Here is a 19,403-nt window from a genome sequence, read left to right as displayed (position 1 = left end):
TCTTGTTTGTTTAACAGTTGTTTAATAGTTATTGTTTAATTTTGATTTTAATGTAATTTTTGCTTGGTGTTGACTTTCTCTGGGTCCACTGTCATCCCTTTTTCTGAAAAGATGTGACCGAAAAGTTTGAGTTTCTTCTTGCTGTATCTGAATTTCTTCAGATTCAGTGTCAGGCCTGCGTCATGTAGGGTGGCGCAGGACACCAGCATGGGCGCATCATGCTCTTCCTGTGATGTGCTGAAGACCAAAATGTCATCACTGTAGTTTAGCACCAATTTGATCTGGCGGATGACTTGCCTGATGCCCTCCTGGAAAATGTCTGCTGCAGAGGAGATGCCAAAGTTCAGTCAGCAGTAGCGGAACAGTCCTTCATGTGTGACGAATGTTTTGATACTTCGCAAGTCCGGGTGTAGTTTGAGTTGGTGCTATCCTTGCTCGAGGACCAGCTTGGAAAAAGTGGTCGGTCTGTTCAGAGGGACTATTATATCCTCGATAAACGGGCCTGGGTGTCGTTCTAGCTGGATGGCGGTGTTGGCCATTCTCATGTCAACAAAGAGTCTAATTAGAGTCCAATTCGGCCTTCTCCTTTTGGGACAATTACTAGCGTTGAGACCCACAGGGTGGGTCCCGGATCAGGTTCTATGATCACCATTTGGAGTAGTTGTTCTAGTTCCTGTGAGATGGCATTCTGAAGATGGAAACCCACTCTCCTCGGGCATTGGGGAACTGGGCGGATCTTCTCATCGACACTTGATGAGCGTTCCTTTGAGTTTTCCGAGCCCCTTGCATAGGTTGAGAAATTTAGATTGGATGATCTCCTTTGTGATGGCGCTGTCTCCCTCTGGGATTCTGATGATTGCAAATATGGTTTCTCTTTTGGTCGAAGGTGCTGTGGTCGACTGCATCAGATTACCCTCCTAGAATCGGATGTCGATGAGTCTAAGGCAGCTCGCTGTGTGGTAACTGAGTAGGCAGCAACCTTTTGTTGGGCTTCTTATGACGTGAATGGTGGTGTCAAGAGTTTAAGGGCAGTGCCATGCCCCATTGGAATATCCTTGTGTTGTTCCTGGAGAGTTCCGGTCTCTCCGGCATCTGTAGGAACGCCTGTTCCCCCATAATGTTCACCGTCGCGCCCAAGTCGATCAGGAAACAGTAGAGTCTATTCACCACATTGACAACAATCCTGGGCGCTTCCCTCGCCTCTCTATCATCTTGGATGAGATTGATGTATTCGTTGAGTTGAGTTGTGTCTGGCTATATTCAGCGTTATAATCATAGTGATAGTAGTGCTGTTGGACCCCATATTGCTGATATGGATGAAGGGGTTCATCATATTCATCGCCGTAACTGGCATATGGGTCGTGCTGTTCGTATCCTTGGTTTGGGTCTTGGGGTGGGGTTTCTTCCAGCGCTCTTACAAATCTTCTTTGGCATTGGTAGTGTGTTGGGTTGAAAATTTTTAAGTAACCCGATGGCGGGGGCTGTCGGTTGTAGGGCCTTCACTGTGGTTGGATGTTTGGTCAGGGTGAGGGGAATGGTCTCCCTTCCCTGCAGATGAATGTTACACACCGGCAGCACGGATCCCCCTCTGCATCACTACGTGCTAATTCAGTACAGGGAAGGACTTCCTTATGGGTTAGATAACTGGTTGCCATGGAGCTTGTATGGACAACAGAGATGGCTGTGTCAGCAGATACGTTCGATGCGTATGATCTGTATGCGGAAGCCCCGCCCCTCTGCTGTTTAAATCCAGTCTCTGCCGTGGGTTTGTTGCTGCTAATTGAAGCGTTAGTCACATATTCATTTGTGTCTAGCTTCCGTGCTATTTTTCCCCTTGGATTACCGTCTGCGGGTTCTCTGCATATTTCCTGGTTACCCGAACTCTGCTTAACGCCTCTCCGGACTGCCTACAGATCATCCCTTCAATCTTGGTTGACTCGCAGTTGCCGATCCTGGAACTCTTTTTGGATTGTTATTGTTGGCTTCCTGGTTATCGACTCGGAACGTCTTCCGAAGCCTTCCTGGTCAATTGCACCGTCGCTCGCGGTTTTGGCCACAGAGAGCGCGGGGGCGTACCGGAAGCGTGAGTAATTACCTTGCGCCTCAATATAGTCTCCTTCATGTTATTTGGACAGAAGTACTGCATTCCGCAATCAACTGTATCAGTTTGTCTCTATCCCATATTGACTTTTCACCTCCCTGTACACTCCAATAGTGATATCCTGTGCCCTGATTCATTGTTCTTGGACTTCATTCCAAAGGCTATTTGGATTTGTGTTGACTGTCCTGCCAAAGTGCATTTTTCAGGACGCTTTCCAGTACATGCACCAACCCGTACCTAGCGCGTCCCTCGTGCTGTTCGGGTGTGTTTTCCCATACTAACTCCCTGTTTGTTATTTTGTCCTGTCGTTGTGTTCTATCCATCTGGGAATTGAAGTGTACAGTTATTAGTGGGATTATTCTGATCTATCTAGCATTCTCTCATTCTGTGGTGCTTTTCTTATATAGGCGCAGGACCCATTTCTCTATTCCACACCACCTAACCATATCTCAGGTACTCATTGTTGATTTAGTTAGTTACTGCTATCTAAAAAACGTATTGTAACATTTCTAACCCTTTTTGTGGTTCCTTTACAGCATTGGGTTGGCGGTTCGCGTGTTCCCCGCTCTTTTATACGATTGATACTTCTGACTGTACAATATTCAAACAGCAGAGTGATACATCATAAAGAAGAGTCCCTCTTCTTGAGGAAGCCTGATTCTTAGAAATCAGGGGAGCTGGAGTACGAGTTGTTAATCTTGATCACATGAAGGACGCAACACTGGACCTTCTCTTTATTGTCTCTGTCAGCTTACACATACAAAAAGAAACTGCCATTCTGTGTCTTGACTCCTCCCCTTCCTCCTATTCCCCCTGCTTCCTGCTCAGCGCCTCGGCTGTGCCTTAAAGGCGCACTGGCTCATAACACATCCAGGCCTCTTTCGCTCCTGCGTTTGGTAGGCAGGCTCCCGTTGTGCGGCTAGCCCCTTGGGTGTTCATGCCGTGGCGCTAAAGCTATACAGCCTGGACGTCATTATTCAGCAGGCTCCAACTCAGCTGCCAAGCGAAGCAGCTATCTTCAAATGTTGTTAATGATCGCATACATGCCAACCCTCCCGATTTAGGCGGGAGACACTTTTTAGGTGAAAAATACAGCTATTTTTCACTGTCTCCCGCCTAAAATAAGTGTTCCCCCAATGCATTCCTATGTGGAAATATGTATCTCCCGATTTCCCTGTGGAAATCTCCCTCCCAGGTGCATCTGAATGTTGGCATGTATGTGATCGTCAACGTGACTGCGTAGCAGACATCTTATGTTGGGGGCAGTGGTCGAAGTGAGCAGGAGCAGTCGGGAGCAGTGCTATTCTACTTTTGTAAATTACCTTTTACAGCTTCTATACTTTTATTTTAAAAAGAAACCATTCCGGAATGGTTTTGTTTTAAGATAAAAGTGTAGGAAGAAGTTGAAACTTGCCCTTTCAGTGCATTGCACTGAACGTTCCCTTAAACAGCAGGTGCAAGTGTTTGGTGGTCTGTATTGTGTGTGGGAGGGGACGTGATGATGGGGTTTGTGGGGAGTGTGTGCAGGCCAGCATATTTCACATTCTCAGCAAGCCCAATCCTTTTCCTATGAGAACATTTGGAAATACCACAAAAAGGAGGCCTAGGGTGCAGAGGCCTTTGGGAAATTTCTAGAGTTCCCTACAGGCCAGCTCACCTCTGGGTGTATTCTCATTTTGTTAGGCTTGCAAAGGTATATCTTTTTTCCATTTTGAGTCTTTGTGGCATCAGATTCTTGAACTTTGACGTTTAGACTTTTTATCTTCCATCCGTGTGCCATCGTGTTCTGGACTGGCCACTTTACACACCACCAGCAACACTCCTAAGGACTCCTCCCTCCTCAGAATATATACATATTCCAGAAAACTCAAGGGTATTCTAAACACTGGAAGAAAGGCCTTGGTGATACTTCTTGTTTAACCAATGTTTTTTATATTTTATTTTGCAGCCTGTGGGAGTGAGGAAGTGGTCTGGGCCCCTGGCTATATGGCCCTGTTAGTGCAGAATACAATTTTTGTGGGTTCTACACTCTCCAGTTATGGGGCCCCTGCTCTTTTTGCTTTTTCCGCTTTTGGTTTCTTTAGGTTTTTTGATTTATGTTGTTGGTTAGTGGGACTTCTGCTGAAGTTCCTCTGCCACCAGTCCTCTTTTTTAGTATATCGACCAATGGTAGCCCATATGGCTCAGAGGACAGGGGTACTTTTTAAGTCCCCCATTTTCTGCCCTAGGGGGATTTTATCAACCTTTGTTGGTGCTAGGCAGTAGGCTGGTGGCAACTAAGTTTACGTTTTATTTTCACCAGGGGTACAAGACGATTTGCTGCATTAGTAGCCCTTTATGGTGGCCATCAGGTTAATAATGTTCTACTCTCAGCTATTTTGCTTTTGGGGCTTCTCTTTATTCAGCAAAACCACGAGGCAGGTCAATAGTGGCTGCTGTGCACAGATGAGCTCAGTGGTGGTTTGAGTGGGTCTATACTGGTTCCTGGCCCTGGGCAGTCAATCACACTTCCTATGGGGATGGTCTTGGGTGTTTGGTCCTTTTCATTTTACTGCAAACTGATTGGCTGGCCGCCAAAACCTTTGTTTAAAACTCCCTACTGTGATTGGTGGCCTGGCTTAGACCAGCCCTTGTTAGTGTGGGCACATGCAAGGGAAACCCTGTTCCTACACTCAGTTCTGCTGGATGTTTGGATCCTGACACCATTGTCTGGGTCGTTTAACTGCTGCTTACAGCCACAAACTCCCTTTCTGGGAAGCTGCCGCTGCCTGGAAGGTTACTGGAACCTAAACGCCCCACCACATGTGCTTCTTTGGGACATCTGGGTCGTCACTACTGTTGTCCCGCTGCAGGGCCGGTATTTTCTGTTGTGCTATCCACGTTTCCGTATTGAGCCAACTGATCTGTCATGCATGGTTTCCTCCATCCTGCAGGAGTCATCACTGTCACTGCTCTCACCTCTGTGTGGTGGATACCACTCAGGAGAAGGTTAAATAGTCTTCATTTGGACTGTCGGGGTAAAACTTTCCTCAGGATTCAAGTCCCTGGGTAACCGGATCCTTCATCTCGCCCTGCAAAAGAAGATTTGTTCTTAACAAGTTGTTTTTAAGAACCGACTTTCTGGAAGTAAACTCCTTGAGTACCTGCCTCTGGAGCCTGCGTTGGTGAGTTATTAAAGATACCCACCCTCAGGGCTCCCCCTGAAGCATGGTCGTCAGGGTAGAAAAATCCCCTCCAACCACATTCCTCCATGGCCTTGGGGGCCGAATCCTGCTCTGCTTCTCTTCTCCTGGGGCTGCTCGGACTCGAATCCAGCAATGGATGTCTTCTTTAGGGTCTCCAAGTATGTCCCCTGTGGCCGGCTGCTGTCTTCTTAGTACCTGTGGGGAGGAAGTGGGACTTAACTAGTATTTCAAAATAGATGCATGTCAGCCTACAGACTTTGTCCTGTTGTTTTTTACTGGGCACCTTCTACAACACAAGAAATCCTGAAAGGTACATACCTGAACTGTGACATTTTTCTATGGTACCTGGAGTTCTGCACCAAATGCTGGATTTTTAATGACTATCCCTGATTTATTAGGGATTATTTAAATTAATAAATTACACTGCTACCTCCTGATGTACTTTGTGTCATGGTGGGGTGGCACTGTTTCGCACATTGGAGTGTGATATCCTCCACTGGGCTTAGGTCATGTACATCTATTTTATATCTGGACCTAGGTAGCCCTCCTGGCTTTGTTGGACATTTTGTACTCATGTTTGCTACCTCTCATTGCTATCACTGTACTGTGTGCACATGCATTTTGTATAATACTTTTGCTTAGAGTTCAGAAGGGAATTTGTTCTTGAATTCTGTGGGGCATCCTTGCATCCAAAATATGGTAATAATTACTGTGTGTATTATTGACTAGAGGTCTTCTATTAGTTTAGCTCTGTAAATCTATATGTATAATGGCTGAATCGGTTGCCAGTGATAGGGTCGAAAACAAAAGGATCGAATGCCTTTTGATCGACAGTCAAAGGATCGAAAAAAAGGGTCAATTTTTTTAAAAAAAAAACATTTTTTTATAGTGGGGTTCCCCCAGCCCCCGTTTTCTTTATTAAATACATTTTTACCAACCCAAACTAAAAAACATATATAAATAAATAAATAAAAAAATTGACCCTTTTTTAGAACCTTTTGCATTCGAGCAAAAGGTCATTCGATCCTTTTTTTTCGATCGTTTGACTGGACACCGCGTGCATCCAGGGTGAAAAGTGAGTTAGGTCTTAACTGACCATTTACTGTTTTTATAATTACAATGTGCTCTATATTTCACCTGGGTACTTATTTTCCTCTCATAGATATTGGACTTCGGACTTGGGTGCCATCTTTGTTTTGGCTCACTTGCGGACGGGACAGGCCCTTTTCTAGGCAAAAATGTTCCTGAGTGGTTCCTCTAAGGACAGTGTCCAACAAAGGCACTCAAAGTCTCAGGGAATTATGGTGTCCCTGGGCTCATCTTGTAATCTTAGTGGGTCTGGTGTGATGAGACCCTGTTCGTAGTTTGGTGTCTGTGCCTTGGCTGTGGCACCCCCTGGGACAGTGAGAGGACCGCAGGCGGTTGATGGACACCTCCTGACCTCAGGGGTCTTCAGTGGACAGGTCCCTAGTTCCCACTACTGGCTAGACTGTTTTTCTGGGGACAACTCTGGTAGGTTAGCCCCTGCCTAAATAATGCTGGATAATATACCCCTCCAAAATGAAGTCTAATTATTGGCTTCAGGTGTCATGCTGATGGTCTGCTACCCGACACATTTATCTGAAACACATCCTGTCGTTCTGGCATAGCTTTTCAGCTCTCTGGGATATTGCGTGCTTTGCCAATCTTAGGGGACATAAAACTCGTGGCAACCATTCCTCTACTCTCCTTTTGGCCCCTGCTAGTTTTGTACCCACGTTCTTAACAGGCCCTCTGTCTTTGCCTAGGTTCTTAATCTAGGCCTTTGTTACTGTGGTCGCCCCGAGTTGATCACATTCTGGTTTTTGCCTCTACCACCAGATAACCCTTTTAGTCCACACATGCCAGTGTGTGCCCTCCTCCACCTCCAGCTCTTACTCCGGATCCCCCACCTGCCCTTGCTCCTCCACCTTCTACTGTTCTTGTTCTCATTCGTCCTCACCCTCCTGCTCCAGATCTCACTCCTTCTCCACCTCCCCTTCTGCTCCTCTCATTCTAGCTGCTCCATCTCGTCCTCCTCTCACTCTTTTTATACCCTTACACTGGAGCATTGCCTGTGGTGCATAATGCTAGTGGAACATGGCTGTCCTCTATAATGGGGGGGGAGAGAAGAGAGAGAGAGAAGAGAGAGAGAGAGGAGAGAGGGAGAGAGAGAGAGAGAGAGAGAGAGAGAGGATGGCAAGCGCCAGAACCATTGTCTATATAATTTCTTGTAATTTTGACCCTCTGAGTCTAAACATAATACTGTAAACTGAAACTCCTGTGAGACTATTGAGGGGCTAACAGTGTCCAGTCCCGGCTCCAGGAATTATCATCTGGGTGGGCTAGGTTTGTGAGCAGGGGGGCCCAAATTCCATTGGGTGTGGGTTTATGAGTACCCTAAACAAAGTGCTGACATTGATCCAGATTTCCCAGATCCTTAATTCAGCAAAATCATTTTTCCTGGATCAGAAAAAATACATTTGTACACCTCAATAAAAAACAGTACAGAGCAAAAGAGAAGCAAGGAAAATAGTGTTATAACATCAATCTAACTATCTTCCCTTCCCATCTGCTGTCCCCTTTCTGTTATATCCGATCTTCCTTCACCTTTCCCCTCCCAGTCACCTTTGTTCAGCTCCCCCTGCCCACCATTCCCATTTAACTCTACTCCCATCTGCTCCCACCAGCCCCCAGCATGCCTTTCTTGGCCTACCTGGGGAGAATCAAGAGTGATGCCTCCTCCTACTCTGAGAGGGCTGAACAGTGAGGCTCTCAGTCTTTGTATCATCTCAGATGGTGTGCCTCCAACAATGTCTTCCTGAACACTGTGGCTACATCCAGCAGGACGCGGAGAAGGTGCTTGTGGTACCTCCATCTTATTGTGAAAGATACCCGCCCTTCAGAATACTGAAGCAAAGGAATAGGAGATTTTGTTCTTACAAAACTACATTTTAAACACAAAACATTTTTTTTTGCTGCATCATCTAAGCACCTTATAATTGAGTTGAGGGTGCGAGGGAGTGCAAGCATTAGGAGAGAGTGCCAGGGCTTGGAAAGCTGCATCAAGAGGCAGACCGTGCAGGTTGAGGGGCAGGTAGTAGATGGCATTGCTCCCCTGCCATATGCAATTGCCCATGATGACTCTTTGTTTGATGTGTTTACTTTGATTTGCTATTGAATGACATAATTTTGTTCAATAATTGTGGCCTGATATGTTCAAATAATGATGTGTGTGTGGCGGGTTCTAATGCCCGTGCTGCCCATCCATTAAACCATGAGTGAGGTTTTTTGGAATAGTTTATAATGTGAACTGAGTCACTTCTAGGGGCTCCTCATTTTAGTAGGTAAGGCATAGTGAAATTAGAGGATTTGCCCAGGTTCATTGGTTAAGTGGTAAAGCCAGAATTTTAGCCTAGCCTGAAATGTAGATACTTGGCCATTCATCTTCCAAGCTCAAGTTGGTACAAGTATGTGTTGAAGTTTGGTTTTGAATACCTAAAAGAATACTCCATTTTATACAGATGATTTTAAAAATGCACACGTCACATGATAAACCAACCTGACAATGCAGTCTTCATTGTCGACATGTGTTGATGAAAAGAGTAAAGGGGGTGACATTTTGTTTTGAATCGTAAATTTCTTTTCTTTTTTTTTCTGTTTTTGCATATTTTTTAGTTTTGCATTTTTTTATACGACTTTGAAAGATTAATTTTCAGTGAAAAAGTTTGTTGGTAAACTAAAACATTCAATAAAAATAAAATAAAAATTGCACAGCAGGTACCACTCCTGTTTGTACTTTTTTGCAAAAGGGACTTTCATTAATTTTAATTGTTTCCAACAAGTTCTGCAAAAGTAAAGCATAAAACATTGGCGAAAATCACCTTTGCTCTTCACTTTTCCATTATGTGTCTTGAAAAGTGTACATCACTTCCACAATTAACGACTGTGGGAGCCATCCACAATGGACTTCTTTCAAATGCGCCTGCTTTTACCACGTGTAACAGTTAGGTGGATCCCAAAATACATGCTGGTGGAAAAGCAATCATATTTGGCAGTAGAGCCTTGGTAACCCAATCTGCTCTCCAACTTCGCCTGCCAAGTCATTCAAATCCTGCATTTCATAAAAGGTGGCGATAAATGCAGTTAACACCACTTCTTCCACTCCGAATGACTTGAAAAATGATCTCCTATGATTGTAGCTTTATTTTCCCCGTCCTGAATGGAAACCTGAAAGCTCCAACACAGAAATTAATGGGAACCTACAAACAATCTCATACAGACACAAAGTGAAATGAAATGCATGACAATGACATTGATTCACACAGCTTGTTCTGTATTCCCTTAATTTCTAATCACCCAACAATCACACTTAAATAGCTTATTAAAACCCTTTATAATGTTAAGAAAAGGTGTCACAGCAATGGTCACTGCCTGTTACTTTTCCCACCTCTAATCGCTCCCTGTTGTAAATAATCTACCTCTGAGACACGTTAAAAAGCTAAGACCTCACTGGCAGGGCCTGTGTAGCCCTGGCCATTTGTATTTGAGGGCAGAGAGAAAGAGATGGGGACATGGGCATCTGTCCCTTGTCCAAATGTTAAAACCACCTCTGATTGCACTGTTTAGTAAATATTTAAATACTGCTTTTTAGTCTTACAAGATGTACACCTTTTATACCTTGCCCGCAACATTATAGGAAACACTCTTATCTCGTGTTATTCTACAGGTGTTCATGTTTCATTTCCAGCACTGCCTTAACACCCAGGACCCAAGATTTACATCATACTTTCCAAACAAGACCCATAATACATATGATGTATTCTGTTTGTTGCAAACTAGTTACTCAAACAGTATGAGGTTATCAAGTCAGTACTTATCAGTTTGAACCATGAAACGTTCTAACAGAGTAGAGTAGGCTTCCACACAGACAAAGATACATTCTATTTAGGTCGGAGCCCCACTGTTAAGTTTGCATGAGAAGATCTGAAACGGGTCCATACTTTTCATCCTAATTTGTACATGTTCAGGTAGGGCCTTGTTGGAGCAACTCAGTGAGGTGCAGCTTGATTCCCTCGGCATAGCCAGGAAGGCACTGACATCTAGGCATATACACGTTCACCTGGGAAGACAAACTGAAGCCAACATGCATTGGCAAAGCCAACAGCATGGCCTTTTGATTAGGCATGGGTAGGCATTTGTCAGGCACTGCCATAAGTGTACCACCTTGCCATAAAATGGAAACATCTTGAAAACGGTGTGAGTACCTGGGCATGTGATGGCATTGCCTGGCAAATGTTTGTCTAATACCTATACTCAAGACAAAACTGTTGCCTTTGCGATTGTTTGTTTAAGGGCTTCAGTGCAAGGAACAGAGGCATTGACAAAGATATTGCTTATACAATCAACTGGCTGAAGACACATATTAAGAGATGTTTATTACACCAGGAGCTCATTAACAGAGGCAATTAAGAAATTAAATACTTAAATGAGTGCTTGGATATAATACTGGCAGGGTATGCAGTAATAAAATCGCTGCAAAAATGTTGCCTGTGCAGAAAATGGCGGCAACAATGCTGTGGTTTGACCTGGTAAAGGTGTACCCCGTTATGCCATTTAAGGGGAGCAGGAGTTGTGGGGGTGTCCCCCGCTCCCCTTAAATGGCAAACCCACTGCTTTTGTGCCGCGATTTATTTGTGTAAACGGCCATTTTTGCTGAGATTTTAACACATGGAACCACTGGCAGGCCCTATACACCAACACATTTAGTGTTACTTTGTGCTAGAGCTTGCGCAAAGAGTTCCATAAAGGATACGTTTTGGTGGCGAGGGGCAGGTCATTAGTGGTAATATCATAGGCATTAACATAGCCATGGCTAGTCATTGGGTGAGTAAATGACCAAACACACCCATAGGATGTGTGTCTCCTCACATTTTATTTCCAGGCTATCTCCTCGCATTTCATTTCCAGTCTATTTGTGTTCCACTGTATGAGTTCTGCCTTGCACCTAATAAGCAAAAGTCTCTGAATCAATTATAACCACTGGCAATGCTGTGGCCAGTGCTGTGGCCAGTCACTAATGTGAGAAGCCCTTCCCAAACCGCTAGACAACAAGGCCTAAAATGCATGTGGTTGCCTGTGTTCCAGTGCCAGAGGGACATGCACTAGCAATTGGGATTGAGTGAACCTTTTGGTGGGAGCACCAAGAGTCATTTGCTAATGGCCTGTCCCCTTCTGTAAGGGCACATACATACTACAGAACTATGGCATGGAATATTGCGCAGAGCAACAATAATGGTAAGAGTCTGGAGACTGCCCTTGAGTGGTAGCGGTGCGCGGTATACATCAAAATGACATAACATAACATGTTTAATTCAAAGCCTTGCATCTATCACTTTTTGATTTTACTACACTCTCCCCTCCAGAATTACATTTTTTGTTACTACCAACCTTACCATTTCACTTAGTTAATGCAGCAGAAAATATACTTTGCATGTAATTTGTTAGGGCGTCCAGTCATTTGGTGCACCTTCTACAGAAACCTGTGTTCAAGCAACATCACCTGTTATATATTGTTTGATATAGTTAACCATTTTATTAAGCATGATGTGAAAGCCTGCTATATTCCCTTAACAAATAAACATACTTTAAATTACAGAAACCAACATTTGAGAACATAGTAGTAGGCAGCTTGCTTGAATAAGTGTGCTACCTCACTTAGGGATGTGAATGGCCCTCCATCTCCCTTGTCATTTGTGCTTTAATGGATGTGTAAATCATTGTCTATGGCAAGCAAACACATCCTGGCTGGACCTCCTGCAGTTCAGCCTCTCGGAATGATGTCTCTGAGGTTGCTTATGCATGTTTAGAGTGAAATCCACCCCTACCCCGCTCACATCTCCACTCCCTCGTGTCCCAGTGGTGTTTAATGCCACCTGATATGGCCTCCTTTCTAGGGGGCGAACAAGGGGTGGACTGGGTGGTGGGGGTGCTGGCCCCCCTGGTCCGCCTGCTGGAGCCGGGCCTCTCTAACACAAAATTGTTATAAAGTAAATACATTCAATTTATTATTATTTCTTTTAATTGCGTTTTGGTTTGATCAAAACCTTTCACAAAATGTATTAAACAGCACACTCACTACACGGAATTCATTATTCTTGAACATTACATTGAATAACCATATTAGAGATAAAATTACACATTTATCTGATATTCATTTCTTTCTTTAAATTGCTTTAAATATCTGCATTATTCAACTAGCTCCAAAGCATACAAAAACTGTTCCTCGGATCACAATAATTGTTTTTAGATATTTAGTGGTGTCTTATACAAAAGTTGCCAATAAGTAACACTAATATGATAGCATGAAATTATCTGTCTTATAATTTGGCTTACTAATTACCATAAAATAATCAATCTTTTGAATTGGCTGGCTAAAACGTTTGTCGCTCAGTTCGCAGATAAAGTATACTCCAACTGTTCATATTCAGAGCCAACATGCTACGGATAACCACACCATGCAATATTGTAAGATATGCAGTATTAACGCCTGATGAGGCATTTTAGAAGAACACAACATAAAAGTACAATGAAGAAAAGGATAATAATTTATTTATATTAAGGCAACCTGGAATTAATTTACTAAGGAACGTTGGACCATTAAACAATGTTACAGCATTTTCAAACATAAATATGTAGATTGATGCATTAAATATGGTATGAGAAGATATCTCTTCAAATTAGAATTACTGTAGCACTGAAGTGATAGACAATGTATCCCTGCCCACTTTCCAATATTGTTCTGAGTATGCCACCATCAGAATGTATCATTTATCATCATTAGTGCACCCAAGTACTCTTCAGAAAATATGCAAAATCTCCATGATTATTCAATTGCTCCTGAAATATTTGCGCTAACTCTTCAAATGGAGTGAAATGGTCTTAAAATACAGCAAATGCAACTGGACTTCTCTGATATTAATGGTCAGTGAGAGTGCCCAGCTTTTAATGTCCTTCTTTTATGCCTCCTATATTTACTTCACAGAATTGTGTAGCCTTTGCTTCATCAAGCCTGCTCATGTTCAACCTGTTGAAGTATTGTGCTCCTTTGTGGGAGAAAGGATAGCTCATCGGCAACACGTTTGTCTTGGAAGCAAGATGATGCAGCGCAACACAGGTTTGAATCGAATCCCGCGCTTAGAAACCACTCGCTGATATTTAGTGCGTTATAGATGAACAATAAAATAAAATATTTCATTTAGCCCCTAGCAGGCATGGTCTACACAGCTGGGCTTAGGGTCTGCCCATACGTCTCAGAGATGTGGTCCAATTTAGAGTCATGCACTATGCTTAACATGTCATCCAGATTTCTTTACAAATATTCAAAAACATGCCACCCATCTATATAGGTGTCCATATATCTATATCCATGTGTAGCCAGATCAGCGGTATTAAAAGGTTTTTATGCAGAGCACCACTTTAGTAAAAATGTTATTGGTGCCCCCCCCCCAGATGCCATATCTGCTCATATTTTCTATTGAAAGCAGTCACACTACTCCCTTTTGGATGAGCCTCACGACCGCCTGAGCATCTTTCTTTACTACTTCCTCTCTGCTTTCCCCTACCCAGGTTCTTAAAGTGATGATCTCGGCAAATTGTTCTACTTACTGTTCTTGTTGCTTTGACTCATGACTTGTACTTATTGCTTCTATTGTATTCTTGTTGTTTTATGTGAAGCGCTTTGGATAAAGCGCTATATAAAATTTTATAAATACAGATACAAATCTTTGAGTCCCCCAGGGGGGCAATTCTAGCAGTTTGAAGACCACTGATCTAAATAGGGCCATACTACCCCCACGTGACCTGGAACATCTCCTCGATACAGGCAACCTAATCCCATTGCTCCCCGCACACCAGCCCATTTAATCTTGTGCCTGTGCAGAGCAGCCAAGGGAGAGCTTTTATCTGGTGCATTTTACCTTGCTTTGCTTCACGAGCCCAGTCTTGTTTTTATTTCTGTTTCTCATGTGTTTTCACCAGACCGCTCCTAGCCTCGTCTTCCCACCCTCCCCACTCCCACTGCCCCCCCTTCCGATAGCTGATAGGGCCGTGGTACCCCACGTGACCCAGACCACCTCTCTTTACAAACTCCCCTAGCGCAGCCTTGCTCAGTGCAGCCAGCAAAGGGCTACAGCAAATGGCAACTCCCTTCCTGGGCAGCTCCCATTCCCTGTTTGCCCCTGTTTGCCCATTGGAGCCAAAACTAGGCCTTTCAACCTACCGGCAACAAGATAAGTATCACTCCCTCTCCTTTCAGATCTACTATTTAGCTATAACCCCCAGCATACTTCCATGCCTGATATCAGGTAACCAAAGCTATTGCAATACTTTTCTTCTTTGTGTCTCCTTTCCACAGCTGTAACTTTGAATCTAGCCTTGAATTGCATCTAGCTGTGATTTTGAGATTGGCCTGGTCGTAAATTTAGCCTTGGATTGTATCTAGCTTTAACTTTGAATCTGGCCTTGAATTGATTGCATCTAGCTGTAATTTTGAGATTGCCTGGTGGTGAATTTACTCTTGCATTGCATCTGGCTGTAACTTTAAATCTAGCCTTGTGTTGCATCTTCCTGTAACTTTTAATCTAGCCTTGTATTGCATCTGGTTGTAATTTTGAGGTTGGCCTGGTGTTGCATTGAGCTATAATTCTGAATATAGCCATGTATGTATTTCATCTAGTTGTAATTCTGACGTTAGCCTTGTATTGCATCTAGATGTGATTCTGAGATTGGCCTTGTATTGCACCTACCTGTAACTTTGAATCTAGCCTTCAATTGCATTTAGCTGTAATTCTATCCAGGTGACATTTGAGGGTGGCCGCTGGGTTGCACTTGGATGAATCTCAGGGGTAGCCCATGTGTTGCATTAATTGAATTGTGAGGATAGCCAATGCATTGCCTTTAATGACGTAAAACTAACCCTTAACTCTTAAACTGAGCCTTGTATTGCATCTAGCTGTGATTTAATTTTAGCCTTGTATTGCATCTAGCTGTGATTTAATTTTAGCCTTGTAGGATATCTAGCTGTTATTTAAATTTTAGCCTCGTATTGCATGTAGCGGTGATGGATAAAATTCGGTCTAGCTGACATACTCTACACAGAACCTCTCCCATTAGAATGCAACTATCCCCCATGATACATTTGTCTAGCTGTACACATAATGTCTCTTCTACCTCCTCACATACTTCGCTCAGCACCTCTACCACCAGAATGTAAGTATCCCCTATGTTAAAATTTGGTCTAACTGTACACATAATGTCTCCCCACCTCACATACTCTGCACAGCACCTCTAGCATTAAAATCTAGCTATCCACTATGATAAATTTGGTCTAGCTGCACACATAATTTATCTCTCGCATGCTCTCCAGATTACCTTTGAGCACCCATCCACTTGCCTGTGCAAAATGGGTGACTAACAGGGACTTGGCCACCCCTACTTCACACACGCATTCTATAAACTGTCCGACTAATTTCTCATACCTGGACATCGGTCACTCAAGGGCATTCAACCTGCAGCGCTTTGAGACAAAACCAATGCTGAAAGGCGCTATACAAATTCCCATTACATACATATATACAATGTTCAGGATGTCTGTGACAAATATGTGAAATTTAGACTTTCACCACTAGCTGGCAGAGAGAAACACATATGTTCTTGTACATAGAAGCGAAAAGGTGGCTACTTGTTCATACACAGATTCGCAGGGACAGCGAGGGTCGTAGCATTCATGCTGATGATCACAGTGATCAAGCGTGGAAGAGCGTGTTTGGAGAGAAAGTCAAAGCACAGAGCCAGCCCAGCAGCTCAACAGTGTCACGTAGGACAGTAATGTTGCCACCTCCTCTACCCCACTAAGTGAATAAAACACAGCACATTGAATTGAATTGATTGTTTATTTGTATAGCACCTTTACACAATGTGTTTCAAAGCGCTTCAAGGAGAGAGGGAACATGGGAGAATACAGTTACATTCATTAGAAGTCCTTGAAACAGTTCAGAATGTGAATGTGAAAATCAGGCTAGCGACATTTAAGATAGTGCAAGTGCAAGGAACAATAAGAGTGGGTAGGGGGGAAATGAGACATGACAAGCGATTACATTACTATGCTTGACGACAACTGATTTAGTGTGGGAACATTAACAAGAGGAGGGGGAAAGGGGGTAAGGAGTGAGGGAGAAGGAGAGGAACAAAACAAGCAACTAACATACTAGGTCTGACGACAATCTAGAATAGTGCTGGAGGGGGAAGAGACAAACAAGAAGAGGGAGGAAAGACAACGAGGGAAGGGGGAGAGACAACCAAGCTGCTATCACAGGGTCCATGACAAATGATAGAGTAAGTGCTAATGAACAGGGATAGGGAGGGGAGGAGGAGAGGACAGGTGGATGAGAAAGACAGGCGGCTACAATTACTATGCCTGTAACGGCAATTGAGGTAGTGCAAGGATTTAACAAAAGTAGGGGAGGGGTGGGGAGGAGGAGAGGGGGGGTAGATGAGAAAGACAGGCGGTTACAATCACTATGCCTAACGACATTTGAAGTAGTGCCGGAGTTAAACAGGAGGAGGAAAGGGTAGGAAGGGAGGGCAGGTAGATGCGAAAGACAGGCGGCTACAATTACTATGCCTGACGGCAATTGAGGTAGTGCTGGAATTTAACAAAAGGAGGGGGAGCGGGAGAGGGCAGGTTGGTGAGAAAGACAGGCGGCTACAATTACTATGCCTGAGGGCAATTGAGGTAGTGCCAGAATTAATCAAGAGGAGGAGCGGTGAAGGGATAAGAGATGGGGGGAGGAGGACAAGAAGGTGGTCAACGTACTAGGCCAGATGACTTTTCAGGGTAGTGCTGGAGGGAAGGGATAGGAGAGGAACAAACATATGGTGGGGACGCAGACAGGCAACTATCATACAGGTTAGGAGGCAACTATGAATAGCAAGTGCTAAAGAACGGAGAAGGGGTAACACGAAACATAAGGAGAGAGCAAAGGGAGGAGGGGGAAACAACACAACCATAATGGGGAGGGAGGAGGGAGGGATAAGCCGGGGGTCAGTGGGAGGCACACAATCCATCAAGGGGGCGGCAGGGGGGTGGGTGGGGTGCACACAATGCATCACAGAGGGCAGGGGAAGGGTGCGGGGGCACACAAACCATCATAGGGGGTGGGTGGGGGCACACAATCCATCAAGGAGGGCCAGAGGGGAAGGTGGGGGGCACACAATCCATCATGGGGGCAGGGAGTGGGTGGGGCACACAATCCATCATGGGGGCAGGGGGACAGATGGGGCCCACACAATCCATCACAGGGGCAGGGAGGTGGGTGGGCAACAAACAATCCATCACTGGGGGCAGGGTGTGGGTGGGGGTCACACAATCCATCACAGGGGGCAGGGGGGTGGGGCACACAATCCATCACGGGGCAGGAGGTTGGTGGGGGGCACACAATCAATCCAGGGGGTGCCGCGTGGTGGCATACCACGGTGGACAGGAGTAGACAGGGCCTTTGTCGTGGGCCTTAGTGCAGCTGGGCCGGCTCCCGCCTCCCGGTTGCTATGATTGGCCTTTCAAGCCTAGGTAACCTATGGGAGGGAGGAGTGAGGCCAGGCGGGACTGCCTAGGAAACAAAAGTAGTGCAGCCATCTTAGAGTGCCCAGGAGCAATGCTGCACAATGAAGAAGATATTGCAGAAGTTCGAAATAAACATGCATTTAGAAGAGGGCAGGCAGGGAAAAGGCACATCCTGCAAGCATCATCCGCCAGCGTTTTGAAGGCACAATGTCTTGAATGGATGACAAAATTCAAGCAACGTGCCCAATATGTTGCTAAATTACCAAGGGCTTACCCCAGTAATGCACGTGATAGTCAGGGTCTTGTAGGCAGCAGAAAGTGTTGCAGGAGCCAAGGCAACCCGTACACATTGGGAGACGTGTCGGCTCATTACGATAGAGGGAAAGAAATGTTGTATCGTCCAATTTACGCAATGCATACTCCATATCTTCCCTGCGGAGAAACTCGACGACTCCCATCCCATCTTTCTGCACATCCGCATAACAGACATCGCCGGCTTCACGCATATGATCCATGAGATCCTGCCAACTCCCAGAAGAGGGAAGTCCTGAAACAAGTAACTTTGCATTTGGATTATCTTGAAGGGGGGCCATTCCTTCCATGGGGTCAACCCTGCCAATGCCACCGCAACCTCGAACGACCCAGGGGAATTCGACACGCAGTCTGCAATGACCATAGTCATAGCCGTTCCTTCCATAGATTGCATCTTGTGAATCTCTGGGGTCTTCAAAGCCCACAAAGGCAAATGGCACTAGGCCACTCTGGTTCTTAAGCTCAATGTCACGTATGCGCCCATATTTGTAAAACAGGTCTTCCACGTCCTTCTTGCGCACATAGGCTGGCAAGTTACCGATGTAAATGCGGCCATCCTTCTCCTGGTCCCGAGAGCCACCAGGCCCTGCTGAGTCCCTGTCGCCCCAGCCACCAAAGCCAGCCATTCTCTTTGCTGGGGTTGTGGCCTGTTCGCTACGACTCGCCAACGCCTGGCTGCTGGATGTCAAAGGGATGATGGCTTTACGGGGCTGGGTGTAATGCCTGACCGGATTCTCCTAATCCTCTTTATTCCGGGCTGGGCCTGCTTTGTTCTTGCCACCCGGCCCGCTCTGCCGCTCCCGCTCTCTTCCCTCGCTTGTTGCATACAGCAACATTAAGGAGACTAAAGCTGCATATACCTGTTGCAGCACCCTCACCCCCTCACCCGAATGCCCCACTTAGAGAGGAACCATAGTAGCACTTTTGCATCTTCTAGATTGGTGTATGTTTTGCCATAATGTGTTTTAGGATAAGTATATATACATCTAGAAACTGCAAGTACAGCAACATTTTAGTGTAGCTGGCCAGACCGATATTTTATCTGCCTAGACCACACACTTCAACTAGCAAATCTCATTGTGATAGAACTGCAAGAGTCCCTGGTCTTGTTTTTTCTTTTCATTAAAAGGCAATCGCCTTCTTTTGGATCACCTTACAAACCAAT

At 44.8% G+C, this 19,403-nt stretch overlaps 1 pseudogene; it reads right to left on the bottom strand.

The window, feature by feature from the left end:
* Window positions 1-47: 47 nt before the first annotated feature.
* On the bottom strand, window positions 48-18,897 carry LOC138568669 (serine/arginine-rich splicing factor 9 pseudogene; annotated as a pseudogene).
* Between the last annotated feature and the right edge of the window lie 506 nt (window positions 18,898-19,403).

The sequence above is a fragment of the Ambystoma mexicanum genome, chromosome 2q, assembly GCF_040938575.1.
Source record: "Ambystoma mexicanum isolate Mex_15411 chromosome 2q, UKY_AmexF1_1, whole genome shotgun sequence".
Classification (NCBI taxonomy): domain Eukaryota; kingdom Metazoa; phylum Chordata; class Amphibia; order Caudata; family Ambystomatidae; genus Ambystoma; species Ambystoma mexicanum.
Note: the sequence above shows the minus strand (reverse complement) of the source record. Positions and strands in the feature narration are given on the sequence as shown.